At 35.1% G+C, this 25399-nt stretch overlaps 1 pseudogene; it reads left to right on the top strand.

The window, feature by feature from the left end:
• The first annotated feature begins 18937 nt into the window (after window positions 1-18937).
• On the top strand, window positions 18938-25100 carry LOC25480949 (mediator of RNA polymerase II transcription subunit 6-like; annotated as a pseudogene).
• The last annotated feature ends 299 nt before the right edge of the window (window positions 25101-25399 follow it).

Here is a 25399-nt window from a genome sequence, read left to right as displayed (position 1 = left end):
TATAGTTTATACATAATTCAATTAATTTTTGTCATTTTATTGGAATCAGTATTATTAATCTTTCCTAAAACAGTTTGTCAGTTTCTATGGTCATAATACATTCAAATATTTCAATTAATCAAAAGATTAGGGAAAACCATCATCGACTACGTCATCTTACAAGAATTAGGCACTGTAATTCTACAATTTCCAAACATAACATCTTATAATAATTATGCGTTACCAAAATTACCATTAAGGACACGATTACCATTACCACAAATTACAAAAATATATGATGCTCTTAATATGCATTCTACATCACAGCATCAATTGTCTTTGCAACATCCATAAAACAAACTAGATTAGAATTAATCTACATAAAAGTTAGGTTAGTTGTATATTTCAAAAAGTGTGCTCCCAAAAAGTGTGGCTGACATCCTACGTAACCTCATCTCGGTTCGGACGCTCCCGTCAAAAAAAGTTTCCTGCTGACATGTTGACAATGAATAGTCTCAGGATTTTCCAAAACAAAACATAATTTGTCCCCTTCTTCGACGTTATTGTCTGCAACATACTTCGACCAACCATGTCCAAGAAATTTGTCATTTCCAAAGGTCAAAACTGTGCAGTCATACTTCCTGAAGCGCTCAAAATCGTACATGATCATCGTTGACTGGTCACTGCGTAATAAATTAGCAATTTCCTTTGGAAATTGCTAATGGAGACAGATGTTGAGGTCATGCTCATATATTAAGAATCAGACATTAAGGTTCAAAAAAGTGTACTATACTTCTATGCCAAATAATTGTAGTAAGGTAATTATATGCAATCAAAGTTATAAAGGTATGTAGAAATAACAAAATTGTAAACACATGGGCGCGCCCAACACATTCAACAATTGAACATTTGTTTCGACTCAACGATTACCCATGGAGTATAAGAATAATGAGGTTATGTTACTCCATGTAGACAAATTACAATATAAAGGTGTTGTAACGACCCTTTTCAAATTCAACTATCTCAATTGGGTCCCTTGTATAGGTTATTACGCATCCTTTAAGAAAACGTGACAAAATTATAAATCTTCGTTCAAAAGTAGACATTAACCAAATCATCCATGATTTCATTTACTTACTTATAAATTAAATGAAATGAGGACCTATATCATGCTAAAAAGAGTTGTCATCAAAGTCATTGTCCAACGTATAAATATCATAAAAACCAAATAACCTAAAATAAGGGTTGGTACGTACAATTAGTAGCTTAGATGTGAATAAATCAACATTTGTTTCTTTCTAACTGATTATCAAAATATCTAATTCATTAGACTACAACTCATTTCCTATGCATTCTACCCTATAATCATTTGTTCGTGTGCCAATTTATAATTTCACACTTGTGTGTGAATGTTTATATAATTCATATGAACAATTCACTTTACATTCGTCAATATTTAAAAATATATGTAAAATATTAACATATAAATCTTGCAAAAAAAAAAAAAATTAATGAATCCAAAAATCGCACAAATATTCTAAAATTTTACCATTAATTCGTGCATATATGTCGGTGAACAAACCATCTATAACGAAAATAGTTTGAAAACATACCAGAGTATGTGGATTACTAGCACGGGCCATGGCCTTTGTCACTTTCTTTTCAAAATGATAATAACCCCTTTCATCACGTACCACCTCAATTCCATTTTCCCCCACCGATTCCTCTTCACTACCACTAGGTGGTAAAATTCGTAAATTTTCAGCACCATCTACAACGTACTCCCCTAGGGGTTCCACCAGATAGAAAAATTTGTCCCCAAAATTTTCTATCCTGACGGCGGTTGGCACACGAAAGCCCATGGTTTCGGCCACCTTTTTCCCACCAACAAAGAAGGTATCACCATCAATACTATCGGGCCAGATATTAGGCCAAACCCTTATTCTTTGTTTACCATTCTCAAACAACCATACACCTCCCGTTGGTGCAACGTGTCTGAGGCAGTTCCTGAAAAAAAATAGGGCAAACCGATATCCTTTCCTACAAAGAAGGGATGAAACAAAATAATCACAACTCGATGAAAGATTAAAACAAACCATCAAGACTTACTATTTTGATAAGGCGATATCGTTTACCTGGTCGGGGTAGATGACCGTTTTGAATGCATTTTTCGCAGCACCCGTGCACCCACATCCAACTGCCCTGATCATTAACAACCATTGAAGTTTAAAATATATTTTGGAAAGTTCATTAAGCAAATGTACATAAAAAAACTATTGCTATTTTATATTTTTGTAAAAAAATCACTTGAATTGGTGGCGAAAATAATACATATTACTCATACTGTTTGAATATTTAAAATGGCATGTATATAATCTTAGCACTCCAACTGACTAACAAAAGACTAATAACCAATTGTTAAAAATAATTAATCTCATGTTAATACTTGCTTCAAGCAATATTTTCATAATTTTTCTTAAAACACTGTTGATATTATGAAACAATCTGAAATTTCGCAAAACTTCAAGGAATGATCACAAACAACATCGTCTGATATTCAACCTAAACTAATCAAATCAAGAAATAATAAGATTATAATACTACCGCAAACTCACAAATGCCTTCAACTATCAAACAAAACCCAAAATCAAGTTATAGAAATGGGCTGATATTTACCTCTTCTGATGCAAAGAACGATTATCAATGTTGTACACATAATCAAGTTGTCCGTCTCTTTCCATGTTATTACTGTGCAATGGCAATCGCATGCAAGGTTGTTTGGTGAAGAAGGATGAACAGTACACAAGTTACCAAAAGGAGCTGTTGAGAAAGAAAGATGGAATTGCAAAAATCAGATTTACTTGTGGAATCTGAAAAGAGTTGTTGTGCATTGATTGGGCATTGGGCCATCTACATACTAAATTAGCCCAATTTTGCTACTACTTCCTTTCCACACCGCCTAATATTATAATACACTCCACATTTTCAATTTTAGGGGGATGTATTGGATTAAGATTCTATGGGATTTTAGGAGGATGCCTTGTGGTATTCAATCAAAACTTTTTGCAACTAAGAAAAAGTCTTGTGGTATTCAATCAAAACTCTTTGTCATTTTAAAAAAGTCTTAAGGTCTTCAATCAAAACTTTTCAACACTTAAAAAAAGTTGACAATTATTTAATCAATTCATTTTTTAGGAATACTAAATTTTTTTTATTTTTATTAATCGGTATTATGAAAAGAAAGTGAAATCTAAAAATTCAAATAATAAGAATAAAAATGTATAGTAACTTTACATCATTACTTTATCCAGAATGACAAAAAAAAATACTTAATTTCAAACATTAAATTGGAAACTCAAAATTAATCTTTGAAGACCAATGAGGGTCGCCCTTAATTAAAATCTCAAACTTCGGCAATTTTTACTGCATATCAAATTTAATATATTTTCACAAATTTAGTATAACTTTTGGCAGGTTGAGCTATTATTGATCCATCAATTTCACTTGTCGATACTTTTTTTTTCTATTCGATCTCAGCATGATAAATTTCTTTAAGGATAAAAGCATGCTCTTTAAAGATACGGCATGCATTTTTCCTTAAAAAAAAAAAAAAAATTACAGCAAGTATTTCTTTTCTCATGTCGTATATATTATAAACGTGGAATATATCTTTTTTTTTTATAAATTTGTTTTTTAAAATAGTCCTATACATTCATCTTCAAGTGTTGACCGACAATTACATTTTTTAATTTACACACATTAATAATTTTACCCGTGATGAACGATTAAAATAGTTGAACTAAAATTGAAATTTAATGGTAATTAATTGTGTTGTTACTTTTTATAATATCTTCAAATAAGTGTATAAAAAAAAAATTAGATTAGTAAGACAAAATTAACAAAATAAGATAAAAAAATAATAACGTAGTTGCTAGCAATCTTTTTAAAAAATAGTACAAATTTTTTAATTTGCAGTATGTTTCAAATAATTAGCATAAACACAAATTATATCAATAAGTTCTGGATTGGGGGTTTCTTGATGACAAACATATTGTTATTTTATGATGTGTGCATTACCGAAATTACCCTTCTTATTATGGTTGTACCATTAATTGCAAATAATAATTTATGTCACAAACTTACCTTCTGCAGCAGGTGAGGTTGCTGTGCATTACCGACACATGCAGGTAAATACTGGAAAAAGCAACTCGCGTACCGTACGCGACCCACCCCACTCGCGTACGGGAGACGGCGCCCAAATGATGGTGGAGGTTTTGGTGATAGTGGATACCTCAAGTAGCAAAACATACAATCAAAAGTGTATCCACTAAAAACATTGTGGACGAGGTTTTTTATGAGGCCATCATGGTCTTCTCTGCATACCCCCATCTTTCATTCATGTCACTAATGTAGATAATATCATCAAGTGGTGCCAATGCTTCAGGTGTTTCGCTTGAATTCGCGATATACAAGGTTTTAAATAAGGTAAACACTCTGGTACCCTTGAGTCTGCGAAGCAAGTGCAGCCATTGATGTGACCATAATTTAACAAAGTGAAAATGAAGTGCATCAGCAATCCCCATTCCACACTTTCCAAATTGTCAAACTTTTGAATTTCCTTTTGGAGGTGTGTGTTGGAACAAAATGTGTTTCACAATGAACCTTATTAAGTTTTGATGATAACAAGGTATTAAAAATTGTCAATTGGTTATTACTAATAATTGTTCAAGTGTACAGGACCAAAGGCTACTCAAGTTATTTCAATAGGTCTTGGAAGAACAATGGAAAGAAAAAGAAATTCTGAGCATCTGAAGAAAACTGCTCCTGAAGCTGAAGTGCTCCTGAAGAGATGACGTCATCAGAAGCAGAAGGTCATCAGAAGCAAAAGTTTTCATCAGAAGCAATATCTTCACCAGAAGCTACGTTTGATCCTTTAATCAAACTGAAGATTCAAAATAGCTGATTCTCAATTCAGTCTTATCAAAGAAGAATGAAGAATTGAAAGGGAGGTATCAACGGATATATGGATAGCACTGAGCACTTGTCTCTCATTAATAGAGTTGACAAAGTACAAGTGTACAACCACTACCTCCACTACTCTGTTTTCTGTCTACGCTACAAGACAAAACAACAGCCATGCCTGCAGAATTTGTACACTCAAGATGGGAATGAATTTGAAGCTTATTCTTCAAAGGACTACACCCAAATCAGGCAAAGGATCACTGGTGGATAATCAAAGGATTTCAAACGACTCTTTAGACGTGCTGATTATCTCAACGTCTCTTTCACGCCTCTATATAAAGGAGTGAAGACTTGAAGATTGTACATAGAGACAGATACACAAGTTCAAAAGCGCCAAAACTCTGTCAATTTGATTCTACAAAGCACACTGAATTTCTGCACTGATTTGATACATCTTAGAAATTCAAAGTCTAGAGTCTTTTCTGTATTGTATTGTGAACACCACTGATTGTATATCAAGTGTTCAATTCAAACTCAATTCTCTGTATTTTTGTTTGATTAGAAGTCTCTTGCCTGCGTGCTTGAGCATTAGAAGTCTCTTGCTTAGTGCTTGAGCATTGGAAGACTCTTGCGTGTGTGCTTGAGCATTTTTGTGAAGTCTCATACTTAGAAAGTATTGAGCAGTTGTAATCTTGTGATTATAGTGAAATCTCCTTGGAAGTGCAAGGGGGACTGGACTACTTCCGTGTTGTGGAAGGAACCAGGATAACTGCTTGTGTCTTTGTCTTTCTTTTCTCTGCTCTGTTCTTTTCCGCTGCAATCTGACTCTGATCATTTCATCAGAAGCAATCAAACTGCTTCTGAAGTTTTATCAGAAGAAGTATTTTTTAAGAGAAAAAGAAAACACAATTCAACCCCCCCTTCTTGTGTTTTTCACCTTCAATTGGTATCAGAGCCTGCTCTGTTATCACAGCACTTAACCGTGTTACAGTTCAAGATCTATTAGAAAAACATGTCTGGAGATGAGGAATCAGTTACTACAAAATACACAAGTGTCAAGCATGACTATGATACTGCTGACAAGAAAACAGACTCTGGAAAAGCTCCAAAGTTTAATGGAGATCCAGAAGAGTTTTCATGGTGGAAAACTAATATGTACAACTTTATCATGAGATTGGATGAAGAGCTATGGGATATACTGGAAGATGGAGTTGATGATCTGGATTTGGATGAAGAAGGAGCTGCTATAGACAGAAGAATACATACTCCTGCTCAGAAGAAGCTTTATAAGAAACACCACAAGATAAGAGGAATCATTGTGGCTTCTATACCTCGCACCGAATACATGAAAATGAGTGACAAATCTACTGCGAAGGCTATGTTTGCTTCTCTATGTGCAAACTTTGAAGGCAGCAAGAAAGTAAAAAAGGCTAAAGCTTTGATGCTAGTTCATCAGTATGAACTTTTCAGAATGAAGGATGATGAGAGTATAGAAGAAATGTACTCAAGATTTCAAACTTTAGTTTCTGGATTGCAAATACTGAAGAAAAGCTATGTTACTTCTGATCATGTTAGTAAGATTTTGAGAAGCTTACCTTCAAGATGGAGACCCAAAGTAACTGCTATTGAGGAAGCTAAGGATCTAAATACTTTAAGTGTTGAAGATCTTGTTAGCTCACTCAAAGTGCATGAAATGAGTTTAAATGAGCATGAAACCTCTAAGAAGAGTAAATCCATTGCTTTACCATCTAAAGGAAAGACCTCAAAATCTTCCAAAGCCTACAAAGCCAGTGAATCTGAAGAAGAATCACCTGATGGAGATTCTGATGAAGATCAATCTGTAAAGATGGCTATGATGTCCAACAAGCTTGAGTATCTGGCAAGGAAGCAGAAGAAATTTTTGAGCAAGAGAGGTAGCTACAAGAACTCCAAGAAAGAAGATCAGAAGGGATGCTTCAATTGTAAGAAGCCTGGTCATTTCATTGCTGATTGCCCTGATCTTCAGAAGGAGAAGTTTAAAGGCAAATCCAAGAAATCAAGCTTCAACTCCAGTAAATTCAGAAAGCAAATCAAAAAGAGCTTGATGGCGACCTGGGAAGATTTGGATAGTGAATCTGGTTCTGATAAAGAAGAAGCTGATGATGATGCTAAGGCAGCCGTGGGGTTAGTGGCAACAGTATCATCAGAAGCAGTATCAGAAGCTGAATCAGATTCAGAAGATGAAAATGAGGTATATTCCAAAATCCCTAGACAAGAACTTGTTGATTCTCTAAAAGAACTTTTATCACTGTTTGAACACAGAACCAATGAGTTGACAGATTTAAAAGAAAAATATGTTGATTTGATGAAACAACAAAAGTCAACTCTATTGGAACTGAAAGCTTCTGAAGAAGAACTCAAAGGGTTTAACCTCATATCAACAACATATGAAGATAGACTCAAGAGTCTTTGTCAGAAGCTACAAGAAAAATGTGATAAAGGTTCAGGCAATAAACATGAGATTGCCTTGGATGATTTTATTATGGCTGGAATAGACAGAAGCAAAGTTGCTTCTATGATCTACAGCACATACAAGAACAAAGGCAAAGGGATTGGATATTCTGAGGAGAAATCCAAAGAATACAGTCTCAAGAGCTACTGTGATTGTATCAAGGATGGATTGAAATCCACCTTTGTGCCTGAAGGTACAAATGCTGTAACTGCTGATCAGTCAAAACCTGAAGCTTCTGGTTCACAGGCTAAGATCACATTAAAGCCAGAAAACCTTAAGATCAAGGTAATGACAAAATCTGATCCTAAGAGTCAAAAGATTACAATTCTGAAAAGATCAGAAACTGTTCATCAGAATCTGATTAAACCAGAATCTAAAATCCCAAAACAAAAGGATCAGAAGAACAAAGCAGCTACTGCTTCTGAGAAAACAATACCAAAAGGTGTCAAACCTAAAGTATTGAATGATCAGAAGCCACTCAGCATTCACCCTAAGGTACAAGGGAGGAAAAGTAAAACCTCCAAAACTAACCTAAAAGGACCCATGAAGATATGGGTACCTAAATCTGAATTGTCCAAAAATGCAGGTGTGCTTAAGGGCAAGAGAGAAACAAAGGTCATGGTACCTAGACAGCGGATGTTCAAGGCACATGACTGGAGAGAAAGCTTTGTTCCTTACCCTTACAATGAAAGATGGAGGAGAAGTGAAGTTTGGTGGCAACCAAACTGGAAAGATCATTGGTACAGGTACTATTGGTAATTCCTCCATCTCAATTATTAATGTGTGGCTAGTAGATGGTCTGAAGCATAACCTATTGAGCATTAGTCAATTTTGTGACAATGGGTATGATGTAACGTTCAGTAAGACCAACTGCACACTAGTCAACAAGGATGACAAATCCATTACATTCAAGGGAAAGAGAGTTGAGAATGTCTATAAAATAAATTTCTCTGATCTGGCTGATCAGAAGGTAGTTTGCCTTCTGTCAATGAATGATAAAAAATGGGTATGGCATAAAAGGTTGGGACATGCTAATTGGAGATTAATTTCTAAAATTAGCAAGTTACAACTGGTCAAAGGATTGCCTAACATTGATTATCATTCAGATGCACTTTGTGGTGCATGTCATAAAGGGAAAATTGTGAAAAGTTCTTTCAAATCTAAAGACATTGTATCAACCTCCAGACCCTTAGAATTACTCCATATTGATCTTTTTGGTCCAGTTAACACTGCATCTTTATATGGAAGTAAATATGGATTAGTCATTGTTGATGATTACAGCAGATGGACTTGGGTAAAATTCATTAAAAGTAAAGACTATGCATGTGAAGTGTTTAGCAGCTTCTGCACTCAAATACAATCTGAAAAAGAATTGAAAATTTTGAAAGTCAGAAGTGATCATGGTGGAGAATTTGAAAATGAGCCATTTGAACTTTTTTGTGAAAAACATGGGATTCTCCATGAGTTTTCTTCTCCTAGAACTCCACAACAAAATGGGGTTGTAGAAAGAAAGAACAGAACCTTACAAGAAATGGCCAGAACCATGATCCATGAAAACAACTTAGCTAAACATTTTTGGGCAGAAGCAGTCAATACTTCATGTTATATTCAAAATAGGATCTATATCAGACCTATGTTGGAGAAAACAGCATATGAACTCTTTAAAGGAAGAAGACCCAATATCTCTTACTTTCATCAGTTTGGATGTACTTGTTACATCTTAAACACTAAAGACTATCTGAAGAAATTTGATGCCAAGGCTCAAAGAGGAATCTTTTTAGGTTACTCTGAAAGGTCAAAGGCATACAGAGTGTATAATTCAGAAACACAATGTGTTGAAGAATCTATGCATGTAAAATTTGATGATATAGAGCCTGGAAGTAAAACTTCAGAGCAAAGTGAAAGTAATGCAGGTACAACTGATTCTGAAGATGCATCAGAATCTGATCAACCTTCTGATTCTGAAAAGTATACAGAAGTTGAATCTAGTCCAGAAGCTGAGTCTAATTCAGAAGCAGAACCTAGCCCAAAAGTACAGAATGAGAGTGCTTCTGAGGACTTTCAAGATAACACTCAGCAGGTTATTCAACCTAAATTCAAGCACAAATCTTCACATCCTGAGGAGCTAATCATTGGAAGCAAAGATAGTCCTAGAAGAACAAGATCACATTTTAGACAAGAAGAGTCATTAATAGGACTGCTTTCAATAATTGAGCCTAAAACTGTTGAAGAAGCTCTCTCAGATGATGGATGGATATTAGCTATGCAAGAAGAGCTAAATCAATTCCAAAGGAATGATGTGTGGGATCTGGTACCCAAACCTTTTCAGAAGAACATTATTGGAACAAAATGGGTATTCAGAAACAAGCTGAATGAACAAGGAGAAGTAACCAGAAACAAAGCCAGACTTGTTGCTCAAGGCTACAGTCAACAAGAAGGCATTGATTACACTGAAACATTTGCTCCAGTTGCAAGATTGGAAGCAATCAGGTTACTTCTATCCTATGCAATTAATCATGGCATAATATTATATCAAATGGATGTCAAAAGTGCCTTTCTTAATGGTGTCATTGAAGAAGAAGTGTATGTTAAACAACCTCCTGGGTTTGAGGATCTTAAGCATCCTGACCATGTTTATAAACTTAAGAAATCACTATATGGCTTGAAACAAGCTCCCAGAGCTTGGTATGATAGACTAAGTAATTTCTTAATTAAAAATGATTTTGAAAGAGGACAAGTTGACACAACACTCTTCAGAAGGACTCTTAAGAAAGATATTTTGATTGTGCAAATATATGTTGATGATATAATATTTGGTTCTACTAATGCATCTCTTTGCAAAGAATTTTCTAAGTTAATGCAGGATGAATTTGAAATGAGTATGATGGGAGAATTGAAATTCTTTCTTGGAATTCAAATCAACCAAAGTAAAGAAGGAGTATATGTTCATCAAACAAAATATACAAAGGAGCTTCTGAAGAAGTTCAAGCTAGAAGATTGTAAAGTGATGAACACTCCAATGCATCCAACCTGCACCTTAAGCAAAGAAGATACTGGAACAGTAGTAGACCAGAAGCTATACAGAGGTATGATTGGTTCTCTGTTATACCTCACCGCATCTAGACCTGATATTTTATTCAGTGTATGCTTGTGTGCAAGATTTCAATCAGATCCTAGAGAATCTCATTTAACTGCAGTTAAGAGAATCTTCAGGTATCTGAAAGGAACAACTAATCTTGGACTCCTGTATAGGAAATCCCTAGATTATAAGTTGATTGGATTCTGTGATGCTGATTATGCTGGTGATAGGATTGAAAGAAAATCAACCAGTGGAAATTGTCAATTCCTGGGAGAGAATCTGATATCCTGGACAAGCAAGAGACAAGCAACTATTGCTATGTCTACAGCAGAAGCAGAATACATTTCAGCTGCAAGTTGTTGCACACAACTACTTTGGATGAAACATCAATTGGAAGACTATCAGATTAATGCTAACAATATTCCCATTTACTGTGATAATACTGCTGCTATTTGTTTGTCAAGGAATCCAATTCTACATTCAAGAGCCAAGCATATTGAAATCAAACACCATTTTATCAGAGACTATGTTCAAAAAGGGATTTTAGATATACAATTCATTGATACTGAACATCAATGGGCTGATATATTTACAAAACCTTTATCTGTTGAAAGATTTGATTTTATTAAGAAAAATTTGAACATGCATTTTGTGTCTGATTGAAAAATTGCTTGCCTCTGAATAAGAAGTTTGGTTCTGAAGTTTATTCAGAAGCATTTGGTTCATCAGAAGCTCTTAACTGAGGTTCTGAGGAAAATGTGCTTCTGAAGATGACGTCAGCACTAAAACTTCAGAAGTGTTATTCTTTGCTTCTGAATAGCATGGTTAGTGGGAACGTTGGTAGTTACTTTATGTAACAGCTGTCCCATTACCCAAAAGGTAGTTTTCTGAAGAGTCTCTGACGTGGTCTATTTGTATTGTAGTATAACAAAAAGGGCAATGATGTTTTATTCGCTTTTTAACATACTTACACGCGCCCCCAATTTGTCATTAATGCTGTGTTTGTTTGTCCCTTCTGAATTGCAAACGTTTTATTAAAAACACTAAGTCAATTCACACACTACTCAGTTCACAACAAACACTTTCTATTTTCTTCTCAACCCTCTGCGAAAGTAAGCGCATTCACTCATCCTCTCAAAACACCTTAGAACCCTAAAACTACTTCAAATCAATGGCATCTTCAAGTTCTGCTGGTGGTTCGTCATCAAATATGGATATAGATACTCCAGCCAATGAGATCAAAGGAAGAACTATGTCTATTGAGGAATGGGAGTTAATCATTCAAGCGGAAAATCCAGTGGATTTCGCTTCTCTAACTCACCATGGGTGCGACTTGGTAAGATTCTACAAGAAGCAGAAGATGATGGGTTACTTCAGTCTTCTCAATGGTCCAACTTATGAAGTTCTGGTCAGACAATTCTGGGTAAGGGCTTCAGTCTTTGACATTGAAGCTGCTAGACAGGAAGAAGCTCAACTGATTCTGGTTGATCCTACTCTAAAGGGAAAAACCAGAGAAGAAATGGGTCTACTCTCCTTCACCGGCACAGAGATTAGATCAAATGTCATGGGTATCCCTGTAACCATAAATGAGCAGATTATTGCTCAAGCCATTGGAAGGGATACTTCTGGCAAATACTTTGGAGAAGAAATTCCTAATCCAAGAACCAGCTCTTGGAAGGAAATTGTCAATGAGACCATCTATGGGTCTAAGGTTGCTCAACCTTACAGCACTTTGAGCATTGAGAAGAAAATGCTGCTGAAGATCCAGAATGAAAACATCTTTCCCAAAGGTGGAGGAAGTGATCAACCCTCTCTTGGTCACAAAGTCTTTCTGCATCACACCATCACTCAGGAAACAACGATGAATGTTCCAAAGTACATGTTCAAATACATGATCAAGGAACTAAAGAAGAGTCAAATGGAAAACAGAAAGTTTGTTCCTTATGGAAGACTACTCTCTGTAATCTTTCAAGAAGGAGGACTTCTAAGTGCCTTGAAGGATGTGGGCATCTATGATAACCAGAAGCTGGGAGCAGTAACTGGGAAGATAATCAATGCATCAACACTTGTGAAGATGAAACTGATTCCAGCAAATGCTCTCAAGAAACTAGATTCTGATATGCGTGAATCTGATGTCATATCTGATCTAGTCACTCATCACATCCCCATCTGCAAGAAGGATCCTCTGGATGTGCAGAGAGCCTACATCTTGGACTTCTACAAAACCTACAATCAGAAGATCAGCTTGAAAGATGTCCCTGAAGAAATGTATGGTGGTGATCTGCCTGTGGCCAAAGGCAGAAAATCTAAGAAGAAGCAGATCACCAAGGAAGAATACCTTGCTGAAGATGCTACTGAGGAGGCTGCTCAGAAGCATAAGAAAGCCAAGAAGGAAAAATCTGCTATGTCCACCATTCTTGAGGAAGTGGAGGATTTGGATGATGTCCCTCTTATCTCAAAAAGGACAAGGAATGCTCAAGAAACAGCAGAACAGCCTGCTTCTGAACAAACAGGCTCTGAGCAAGCTGCTTCTGAAGAGCCTCTAAGTCCCAAGAAGAAAAGAGAAGCTGCTCTTAAGACCATCAAAAGGAAGAGATCTTCAAGGAATCTGAAGACAGCTGAAGGACGAAGGGCAGAAATGTTGGAAGAACTGGAAGAAAACTGGGATGAAGACTCAAGTCCCAAGAAGGCAAAGAGGACTATAACTTCAGAGCCTATAGTCATGCCCAGTTTTGAAATGACTGAAGAATTAAAGCAGTATGCTAAGGAGTATTCTGCATCCAAGATAGCAGAAAAGAAAAGATTGAAGGAAGTGTTTGAGAAAGAAAGGGATGAGCGTCTCAAGGCTGCAGGGTATGTGCCTACTCCTGACATTGCTGCTTTAGCGTCTGAGTTAGAAACTGTTCAGTATGGAGCAACTCTGCTTTCTCAAGCCTTGAAGAATAAGCAAGCTTCAGGAGCAACTTCATCAGAACCAGTTTCAAAAGCTCCAGAAGCAGTTCATCCAGAAGCTCAATCTTCAGGTAATTCATCCAAACCTGACATCTATACTCAGATTCCATCTCTACCCTCTTCACCCTCTTCATCATCCACAGAATCAGATGACCAACCCCTTAGCCAACACATAGACAAACTTCTAAAAACCAAACCTACCAAACTAACAGAATATGGAACACTTGACTATGAGAGCACTCAAATAGAATTTTCCAAAAATAGGATTAAACTGTGTGAGAAATTCAATTTGCCTACTACTCATCCACTATATCCAGATATTCCAGAACCTGTTAGTGTACAACAACCTGAACCCAACCAAGAACCTAACCAAACTCCACAAAGAGCCTCTGAAGTAGTTTCAGAAGCAACTACTTCAGAAATCCCCCAACAACAAGAATCCTAAACCATTCACAATTTAGAAAAACACTTAGGTGGTGAAATGCAACCTACACCTACAAAGGCCTCTAAGACAGTCCCTGGAAAGACTGTGTTAGAAAACCAACAAACTGTTCCTGAACAAACTGTTCCTGAACAAGATGCTTCTGAACAAGTTGCTCCTGACCTTCAAACAACTTCTGACCAAACAACAGAACCAGAACAACAACCAGAACCACCAATAATAGATTTAGCCTCTGACCAACCTTCCACATCTCATACAACTCAATCTGAACCTTCAACCATCCCTGACTATATCCTTGAATCTGAGTATATTGATGAACAGTTAATCAAGCTTAGTGATGAGATTCAGACACTGATTCTTCGCAGAACAGTTCCTGTACCTCCTATTCACTATCTTGATCAATGGATGGATCTGAAAAAGAGTTTTGATGACCTGCTGGATAAGCTTAGTTCAAAGTGTGTCTCATCTCACTCTGCCATGCTGCAAAAGATGTTGGATGATATGCATGAAGCAGCTAGAGTGAAAGAGCTGAATTACGTGCCTCTGCTGGACATCACTCCTTTCTATCCAGAAGAAGAGTACATCTCAAGGGCAACAAGAATTCATGCTGGGTACAAAAGAAGATTGAGGGAAAAGGATGAGCTACTCAAAAAGAAGGATGAGCAAATCAAGTATCTATTGGAACAGATGTACAAGCAAACCCAACCTTAGTTGCATTTTTTTTGCCTGTTTTAATTTTTGTTCTAAGTACTTTAGTTGCACTGCATTTGTATCTCAACTTTTCTATATATATATATTATCATTGTTTCTGGATCTTGTGCATTTTCACCTTCAATATGTTTTACAAGCTTTAACTCTGATGATATTTACTGTTTTTAATGCTGCTTGCTCTGAAATACTATTTTTTAAAGGACATATGTTTATTCTTTTGTCTTGTTTTGCTCTGATACTCTTTCTTTTGTTTCTATTCTTTTTGTTGATGACAAAAGGGGGAGTAAATGTATAGTATTTTTAAGGCACTGAGCCCCACTACAACCACTTCTAAATTTCTTTTAAATACTTCTGATTTAATTTTTATGAGTATTTTATTGAAATTTAATTAATAAGAATAGAACTTAGGGGGAGCTTACAAACCTCACCTTAAGGATCTATTAGACTCAGGGGGAGCTTACAAACCTCTATCCCAGTGGTCAACTTATTAATTAGATCAACAACAATTGAACATTTTAAATACTATTGTTTGTCATCATCAAAAAGGGGGAGATTGTTGGAACAAAATGTGTTTCACAATGAACCTTATTAAGTTTTGATGATAACAAGGTATTAAAAATTGTCAATTGGTTATTACTAATAATTGTTCAAGTGTACAGGACCAAAGGCTACTCAAGTTATTTCAATAGGTCTTGGAAGAACAATGGAAAGAAAAAGAAATTCTGAGCATCTGAAGAAAACTGCTCCTGAAGCTGAAGTGCTCCTGAAGAGATGACGTCATCAGAAGCAGAAGGTCATCAGAAGCAAAAGTTTTCATCAGAAGCAATATCTTCACCAGAAGCTACGTTTGATCCTTTAATCAAACTGAAGATTCAAAGTAGCTGATTCTCAATTCAGTCTTATCAAAGAAGAACGAAGAATTGAAAGGGAGGTATCAACGGATATATGGATAGCACTGAGCACTTGTCTCTCATTAATAGAGTTGACAAAGTACAAGTGTACAACCACTACCTCCACTACTCTGTTTTCTGTCTACGCTACAAGACAAAACAACAGCCATGCCTGCAGAATTTGTACACTCAAGATGGGAATGAATTTGAAGCTTATTCTTCAAAGGACTACACCCAAATCAGGCAAAGGATCACTGGTGGATAATCAAAGGATTTCAAACGACTCTTTAGACGTGCTGATTATCTCAACGTCTCTTTCACGCCTCTATATAAAGGAGTGAAGACTTGAAGATTGTACATAGAGACAGATACACAAGTTCAAAAGCGCCAAAACTCTGTCAATTTAATTCTACAAAGCACACTGAATTTCTGCACTGATTTGATACATCTTAGAAATTCAAAGTCTAGAGTCTTTTCTGCATTGTATTGTGAACACCACTGATTGTATATCAAGTGTTCAATTCAAACTCAATTCTCTGTATTTTTGTTTGATTAGAAGTCTCTTGCCTGCGTGCTTGAGCATTAGAAGTCTCTTGCTTAGTGCTTGAGCATTGGAAGACTCTTGCGTGTGTGCTTGAGCATTTTTGTGAAGTCTCATACTTAGAAAGTATTGAGCAGTTGTAATCTTGTGATTATAGTGAAATCTCCTTGGAAGTGCAAGGGGGACTGGACTACTTCAGTGTTGTGGAAGGAACCAGGATAACTGCTTGTGTCTTTGCCTTTCTTTTCTCTGCTCTGTTCTTTTCCGCTGCAATCTGACTCTGATCATTTCATCAGAAGCAATCAAACTGCTTCTGAAGTTTTATCAGAAGAAGTATTTTTTAAGAGAAAAAGAAAACACAATTCAACCCCCCCTTCTTGTGTTTTTCACCTTCAGTGTGTGTGATCTAAACATTCACTAACAACACGAAGACGTTTTCAGTATAAAGTTGGAGATTTGATTATATATATATTTTTAATAGTAGTTCAAAATGAATTTAAAATTTCTAAAGTAAAAATTGAAAAGAAAAAGAAAAGGTACATAGGAATGGAAAGCAAGCGGGAAATAACTTGTGCCGCTAACTCTATTTGGATAGCAAAAGCAATCATCTTAAACACAACATTCATGGACCTAAGAGACAACATTATTATGCATGACCATTTGAATCAACCCAAACAAGAGATAAACATTGTTATGCATGACACTTAAAAGCTTGGTAAAATAAACCAAACCAGATTGTAGGCATTACAAGTTCAGTTAGAGAACTGACATATTTACACATGGTTCAGTTAGTAAATTAATTACTTTAGCAGTTTAATATTTTTTAGAGTAAATTACACTCCCCTCTTCTAAGAGAAGCTTGAATTACACTCACATCCCCTCTTATGTTAAAATATACACTCCCCTCCCTTAAAAAATAAAATTTATACTCTCATCTCCTATAAGATGCTTGAATTACAATTCTCACCCTTAATAATTAAATATACACTAAACTTTAATCTATTTTAAGATAAATAAATATTTTCATAATATATATCAATTTTGAACCATCATTTAAGTAAAATTAATTAATTAATTTATAATTTAAGTGTCAATGATAATTAAATTTAAATATTTTACTATTAATTTTATAATTTAGATTATAAAATTAACTTTTAAGCAACCATACTTTATTGTCTTTAGTAATTTTTTACATATTTTAATTTTATTTTTGATTGTTTCATATTTTATAATAAGGTTTAAAACTATATGTTAATAAAATTGTGAATAAAAAATAGCGAAAAATATGTATTCAAATTTTTATAATAATAAAATAGACCAGAATACTATTTTTCTCGAAGTGTGTTCGATTTTTTTTTGCTAGATTATTAGAAATAAAAAAATTATTGTGGAAGTAAAGTGTAGATTTTGACTTAAGAGGGGAGGGGAATGTAATTCAAGCTTCTATTAAGGGAGGGGAGTGAAATATTTCCTAATATATTTTGAATAAGAGGGGAGAGGAGTGTATATTTTAACATAAGATGGGAGGGGAGTGTAATTCAAGCATCTTTAAAGGGAGGGGAGTGTAATTTACTCTATTTTTTAATAGCAGTTCATGGTTCAGTTTGGTTCTAAAGAGTTATTTGAACAGCTCGAACAAATTCCGTTAACTATAAATGTATAATGGTTCGCCGTAAACAAAAACTGGAGGAAACAAGAACTGGAGCAGATCCAAACTCCTTGTTTTGTTTTTGTTTAGACCCTGTATAAAAATGTGATAGAAACTTGTCAAGGTTTGAAAAAATTGTATTACTGAAGCTATACAACTATCGTAAGCTTCACAACCACGATATGGGCCACAAAATCGACGTTTTTCACAAATTCACAATTGCAACATGGCCGCAATTAAAACAACATTTGACCTTGATTCTTCATCATATCAAAAATCATAACACAATCGTAGTTTAAACCCTAATTTTTTAGAACAACAAACGTCTTCTTTTTCCAAAACCATAAGATAAAAAAGAAAAATTGAGCTTACCATATCATGTCTTCTCAAACTTAGAAGCAGCCGTAGTAAATGTCTTTTCAATATAGTGGCCTTCCCTACATTTTTTTTTGTTGTTAAAACTTCATTCCTTCAAAAGCTAGAATAGCAACTATGCAATCAAAAGGATGATGCATGGGACATTTTCCATCCATATTTTTATAGATCATTACTAATGATAAAAATAACTAATATTCCCTAGAGACACATAGAACTTTCAAAAGTCTATAGAGCGTTAACAAACCAAAATGCATACCGTAGCGATCAGACTAAAATCTTTCAAGTATGGCCAAATGTTAGTAATAATTCGAGATCCACGGTCTTTAATTTCATCCAACTTTGAGAAAAAGATATTTGTAGGTGTTCGCTGAAATAGATTATAAGCAGTATTTAAGATGATCAATTCAACCACATATTGACAAAACTTTTACGAGGTTGAGAGGATACCGTAGATGGCGATAACTGCCATAAGTACTTTATAGTACCTCTAAAATGAGTCTTTCTCAAGCAATACATCAAAAATTTGTAGTGTCGACGGTAAGCAAAAGACGAAAAACAAAACACAAGCAAATAAACATAATAAAGAAATCAAAAAAGCACCCACTAGGACATTAGAAATAGAAGTTTTTCTTGAAATTTGTGTATTCAATGATGCAAAAGTTTAAGAATTTTTCTTCCAATTGCCGAAGGCGACGAAGGCTTGAGGCTTCTCTTCTCTACCATTCCATTCCGGTATCTTATGTTCCTTCCATTTCTTTTCTTTATCTCTTTCGTTCTAAGAGGAGTACTACTAGTGTCTAAGAGGAGTTCTTCTAGATTTAATTACTCATACTTGTACTAATACATTTTCAAATCACAGCACTGAGAGAAAACCGGCACCTGAGATGGCGACACCGGGAATCGGAATGTTAGACGGTGGAGTACCGACGGCGCAACCACCGGGAACAGACAACTATGGCTAAACACATACCCACTCGATCGTAACCTCGTCTTCGATTACTTCGCTTTATCACCTTTCTACGATTGGACTTCTAACAACGAACAACTCCGAATGCGTTCTCATCATCCACTTGATTCCTCTCAACTCACGTAATTCCCATAACCTAATCTAATTTTCATTCTCAATTTTAATTTCAATTTTTTCACTCTAACGATTTTTAGGGTTTCAGGAAAATGATTGGTATAGAATATGTGTTGAGTGAAGTTATGGAACCTCATCTTTTTATCATGAAGAAGCAGAAGAGGGATAGTCCTGATAAAGTTACTCCAATGCTTGCTTATTATATTTTGGATGGTTCAATTTATCAAGCTCCTCAATTATCCAATGTTTTTGCTGCTAGAATTGTATGTTCAGTTTCTTTGCTTATTACAATGTTTAAATTCTATGAAGCACGTACACTCCTTCGATTAGGCGTGTCTCGGTGTCGGACACGTGTCGTGTCCGACACCACTTGTAATTACACTGAATTATGTGATTTTTTCAAATTATTAGTTGTGTCGGCGTGTCCGGTGTCCGTATCCGTGCTTCATATGTTTTTAAATTTTATTCAACAAACCTTATGTAGAGTAGACACTCACAACGGATACTGACATATAGACATTAGTGTTATTTTATAAAATGAAATGTAATTGCAAATATTAGTGCCGTGGCGGTGGTATGAGGTATTATTAGACACAGACATATCTCATAAGACACTGAACACAACTTAAGATGAAGTGTTAGTGTATGTTTGGTTCCACTTTTGGAAGAGCCAAAATTGAATCTAGATGTGTAGAATTGATTTTGAAGTGTTGGATTTGGTTAAAGTAGAATTGATTTTGTCACAAGAATTGATTCTACTTGAAGCTAGCAATCTAGCTTATGATTCTAGAATTGATTTTTACACTCAAATTTATTTTTCAACTCACTTTCACATGAATGTATCCAAACATAAATCACTTTACCTTCAACTCAATTGTAGCAAGAATCAATTTTACAAAATCAAATTTTCTCAATGCACCAAACGTACACTTAGGGTGTGTTTGGTTCGGAGAAGAAATAGAGAAGAGAGAAATAAGGAAGAGAGAGTATAGTAAGAGAGAAAGATAAGAGAAATAGAGTAGATTTGAGGTATTGTTTGGTTTAAGAGAAAGAGAAGAGATATAGAAAAGAGATAAGTGTTGATGATTATTGAAAGTACTAAAATATCCTTTTATTATAAACCCATCAAACTCACATTTTTTTTTAATATATATAGTTTAAATTTAAACCCATCAATTTCAAGTAATTATTTGATTTGAGAATTTAAAATATAGTCAAATTAATTAAATTATTCAAACTGCATTAGGTAATTTATTTTATTTAAAAAATAATGAACTTATTAAAAGCTAAATTAACATATGAACTACCAAGAACAAAATTCGGTTAAGAACAAAATTTTTAAAAAACTGAGAAGTGGGTCCGAGGGTATAAGTGGAAATTGAGCTTTTCTCTTGGCATTTTTTAGATTTCTTCGCACCTCAGAGAAGAAAAGCAAAAGTGGTGGGGCCCACCATAATTCTATCTCTCTTCTCTATTTCTTGGTGTACCAAACAAGAGAAGTTGGGTATCTCTCTCCAATTTCTCTCTTGGCAATCTCTCTCTCCCCTATTTCTCTGATACCAAACATAGTAGTGCTACATACATACCTTGTAGGGTTATCAAGTTTTGCTTTTAGTAGTTTTTTTATTTCGAATATTTGGAGTGGTTTTTTTTAATACTGTTTGTGACATTGATCTTGTAGGGAAGGGCACTATATTATATTGAAAAGGCATTTACTACGGCTGCATCCAAGTTGGAGAAGATAGGATATGGTAAGCTCGATTTTTTTCTTTCTCTTTTGGTTTTGGAAAAATAAAATGTTTGTTACTCAAGAAAACAAGGTTTTAAATTGCGATTGTGTCATGATTTTTGATATGATGGAGAATCACGGTCAAATGTTGTTTAATTGCAGTCGCATTGCAATTGTGGAGATGTTAAAAACTTGGATGTCAGCGGCCCATAGTGTGGCTGTGGACCTTTCTTAGACCTTGTATAAAAATGTGATAGAAACTTTGCAGGGTTTGAAAAATTGTATTGCTTAAGCTGTACAACTTTAGTGAGCAATTTTGTTTATGGAGAACCGTTATACATTTATAGTTAATAGTGTTTGTTTGGGCTGTTCAAATAACTCTTTGGAACCAAAATGAACCAAACTGCCATTAAAAAAACTGATCTGGTAACGTAATTTACTAACTGAATCATGTTTTATATGTCAGTTCTCTAGCTGAACTTGTAATGCCTAGAGTTCGGTGAACTGCGACCAACCGTGAACCTTCTATTGTGAAATCAAGCTTCAGGCCTTAGAAAAATAACAGTAACATGAGATAATTCATATCCCCTAGATTTATCATCTCATGGTGATATTGTTTGAGTGCAATTCCCCTTTTTGCATAATTTCGATAGATTGAAGTTTTTTTCTTTTTGAATCACAAGCTCGTGATATTGCTACTACGATGTGATGGTTAGCACTTAGCCGATACATATTCACTTAATGGGACAGGTGTTTCTTGCTATGTTGTTTCAATTCTACTTCATTTCAGTTTCTTCTGCAATTACTATGTGATACAGAGTGAGTGGCTTTAGTTGTTGGATTTTGAAAAAAATAAAATAAAATTTAATATGTTGAAAACCAGTTTGGTTCAGCATTGAAACGCTAGTGCACCGAATCACGTAACCAGTCTGGCTTGGTTCAGGTGAAACAATTGCAGTTTGGTTCGGTTTTCTCTGACTGCTTTTGTGGTTCGGTTTGCTCGTTAAACCAAACTATGTAAAAGCCTAGCCTTTGTAGCTTTCCTCCCTTTTTTCATTGAAAGGGGATGGCTAGATGATAGGCCATTAAATTTTTGTTTAGTTACTAGAAAACTTTGTTGGCTATTTGCAAACTGTGGGCAAGCAAGGAAATGAACTAGTGTTACTTTGCCATCTGATTTTTCATGCATTCCATTATATCGTATGTTCTGCCTGACAATACAAGTTTTTGTTGAAATTTTTAACCAAGGATTTTATTTATTTATTGATTCCGCGCTAATTAACGGATTGTGTTTTTTCTGGTTTAGTTGATTCTGAAAACGAGACTACAATTCCGGAACCAAAGGCAGCTAAGGAGACAATTGACTTAAAAAGAAATTAAGCGAGTGGATCATATTCTTGCTTCCTTGCAACGCAAGGTGAGTTGATATATTCTTTCCATGGTTTACTTTTCAAACAATCACATAGCACACCATTAGAGGTTTATTAAAGTTTTAATAAAAGAGAAAGGGGATAGGTAATATTGAATTAAAACTTGTGTTTCAAGTATTTTATGAAATTGTTTATTTATGAAATAGTATGAACTATTTATGGAAAATGCTTTATGTCATGTATTCTTAACACCCACAAAAGTCACGGCGATTTCCGCAAAATCAAGATTTACTTTTTTCTATTTTTAGTCAATATTTATTTTTATGAAAATCAATAAAAAAAACGTTTGTTTTTGTGCGATTTGTGAGGTTTATTATTCGTACTGAATAACACTGCTCAATATTTATAAGCTGATCATCTTCTACATTCTGGCAAAAGTCTTGAGTAAATTAATATCCTCCTATTTAATCCTTCCAATTAATCAAAAGATCAAAGTATAAAACATGATTGTTATTCGCATGCTTGCATGGGGAAACACATCATGAATAGTGGCTTCCATTTCCTGGCATTACTTCGAGTTTCCCCGTTGTGGCTGCCATACAAGTGGTAAATCACGTCTTTCGCAGCTGCAACTTTGAGGGCAATCGAAAACTGTCCTTTTCCCATCTCATCATAATCTACTGATTAGTAGTTTGAGGGTAGAACAATGAGATTTTGTACCTTTTTTTTAGAAACATATAGAAAGTTAGAAACCCTTGGTCTGACTCTCATATTCAGACCCCAGAGCCCTTTTCTTCCCGAGCACACTGTTCACCGCATTGTTCTGCCCAAACCCTGTGGTTTCCGGACATAACATACCGCACCTGCACCCGCGCCCTATTTTTCCCATGCTTTGTTTTCTGTTTCTGAATGTACATACATCATCTATTCTTCATGTGCAAGTCTTTCCTTTTATGTTGTTCTGTCAAACTATTCTTTTTGAACAATGTTGTCGAAATCGCGATCTAGATCCCAAGATCGTACGATCTTGCGAGTCATGATGCCTCCACCGATCTGGAGCGGATCCAAGATCGGAGAAGATGAAGGAGCGGCCGGCGCGCCGCGCAAACACGTTGAATCGGCGATTTTTTTCGCGTCTGGGAAGGTGGCTGATTCAAGGGCAACCCGTCTGACCCGACCCGTTTTGGGTTTGACCCGATTTCTTTAAATACGAGCCCAACCCCATTCTGGCCGGAAAACGACCCGTTTTCCGCTCTAAAAGGCCAAATTCATTCATTAATTTCAGTTTTGGGACTTTATAGTGTTTAATTGAATAATTAGGTTAGTAAATTGGGAATTTCTCTAAAATTGTGAATTTTTTTCCTCTTTTGTGAAATTGTAATTCTTCAATTATCATCAATTCCCTTTCATCTTTTATTCTTTTATAAATTTCTCTTGCTTGTGCTTCCTCTTGAATAAGTTTTTTTTTATTTTTTTATTTTTTATGATGTTTTAGGATGATGCTCTGTTTTTTATCAATGTTTTTAGATGTTTAAGATAATGAGAATTATGATTAATATAAGTTTTTTTTTAAAGGTTATTTTTCTTAGTTTTTTTTATAATTCTGTCTATTATATGGGATCTTATGATCCCTGTTACGATCCTACGATCTACCCTTTTTCTATACCTCAACGATCTTTAGTGGGATCCCGATTTTGACAACCATGATTTCTAACCATAGGGCTTCTTTGAGTATTCTGACTCATTGGTTACTAGTAATGATAATGATATTATCCTGTGTATTAGTTCAAGATTTGTGCATTTTGATTATGAATGCATATTTAGTTTTAAATTAACTTTTTATTTTCAAAGCAATATATCTGTAGTATAAATTCTTTAACCTTTATCTAAAATTTCTGTATAGAAGCCTTGTTGCTGTGTGTTATCTCACCGTAGCTTTTATGGGGTTGACTGTTACACATTTAATTTATTTATTACAACTTTGGAGTATTATAAGTATAACTATGAGATTATCCCTTTCGGTCTAAGATGGCAGTGGGATTAATATTATCGAAACATTTTTTTCATTGTTTTCATATTGTCTGAAGAAAAGTGCAGTGATTACTGAATAGGATTTTCCTAATCCTTCCTTTCTGAGCGGAAGAACATGAAGTTTTTTCTCCTTTTCACAGGGCCAAGAGATTCGATCTAGCCATAAGAACTAAGAAGAATAGAAGTCTTGGCCCATAATTACTTCTTTTTTAATTCAATAGGAGCATCAGAACAATTATTTTCTCTTTGCTCTGTGTTGTCAAAAAGTTATTTGCCGGGTAAAAAATAAAAGATGGTGATCCTTTTGCTCTATGTTTCTTTTGTAACAACAAATGAGAGGTTTTTCCCAACACTAACTATAGGAATTTAAATAAGTAGTTGTGATTGTGAGTTTGCTGATAAATACAAACTTAGGTTAAACGTAAATTATTATTTCAATTTGACTACATTTAACTTTGGTCGTTTTGTCTCAGCCGCAACCGTCTCTGATCGACATCGTGTTGATAGCTCTTTCCCTCGCACTCGCCGCAACGATTTCCTCTCAGGTAGTTGTTATCGCTCTTTTACTCAATTTCACTATTTTATTTAATTGATTTGATTAACTAATACTAAACTGTTGTGTTTTTAGATGTGTTTGATCCGTTTTCTCCAACTAGGAGTTTGAGCCAGGTGCTTAACATGGTGGATCAATTAATGGACAATCCATTCCTTTCTGCTTCACGTGGAATTGGAGACAGTGGAGTTCGACGTGGTTGGGATGCGAAAGAGACAGAGGATTGTCTGCTCCTTCGTTTGGATATGCCTGGACTTGGTAAGGAAGATGTGAAGTTCTCTGTTGAACAAAATACCCTTACCATTACAGGTGGAAGGTCACATGATTGGACGAATTCCGAATCAGAATTCCTTTCATCGTTTTTGGTTGAAGGTACATGACGTTTTCTTATAGACTCTGTTTTTCACAAGTAATGTTTTATGTTTTTAATTGTTTTTCCTTTGAAGTTTTTAATTTGCATATTAATACTCAATTTTTTTGTTAGTTTTGAAAAAGTTCTTTGTAAACAATAATGTTGTAAGGTGATGGATTTGTTGATCCGTTAGTGGAAGGATGTTGTTTG

The sequence above is a fragment of the Medicago truncatula genome, chromosome 8 (genome assembly GCF_003473485.1).
Source record: "Medicago truncatula cultivar Jemalong A17 chromosome 8, MtrunA17r5.0-ANR, whole genome shotgun sequence".
Lineage (NCBI taxonomy): Eukaryota > Viridiplantae > Streptophyta > Magnoliopsida > Fabales > Fabaceae > Medicago > Medicago truncatula.
The sequence above is the reverse complement of the archived record's forward strand: the minus strand, read 5'-3'. Positions and strand labels throughout refer to the sequence as shown.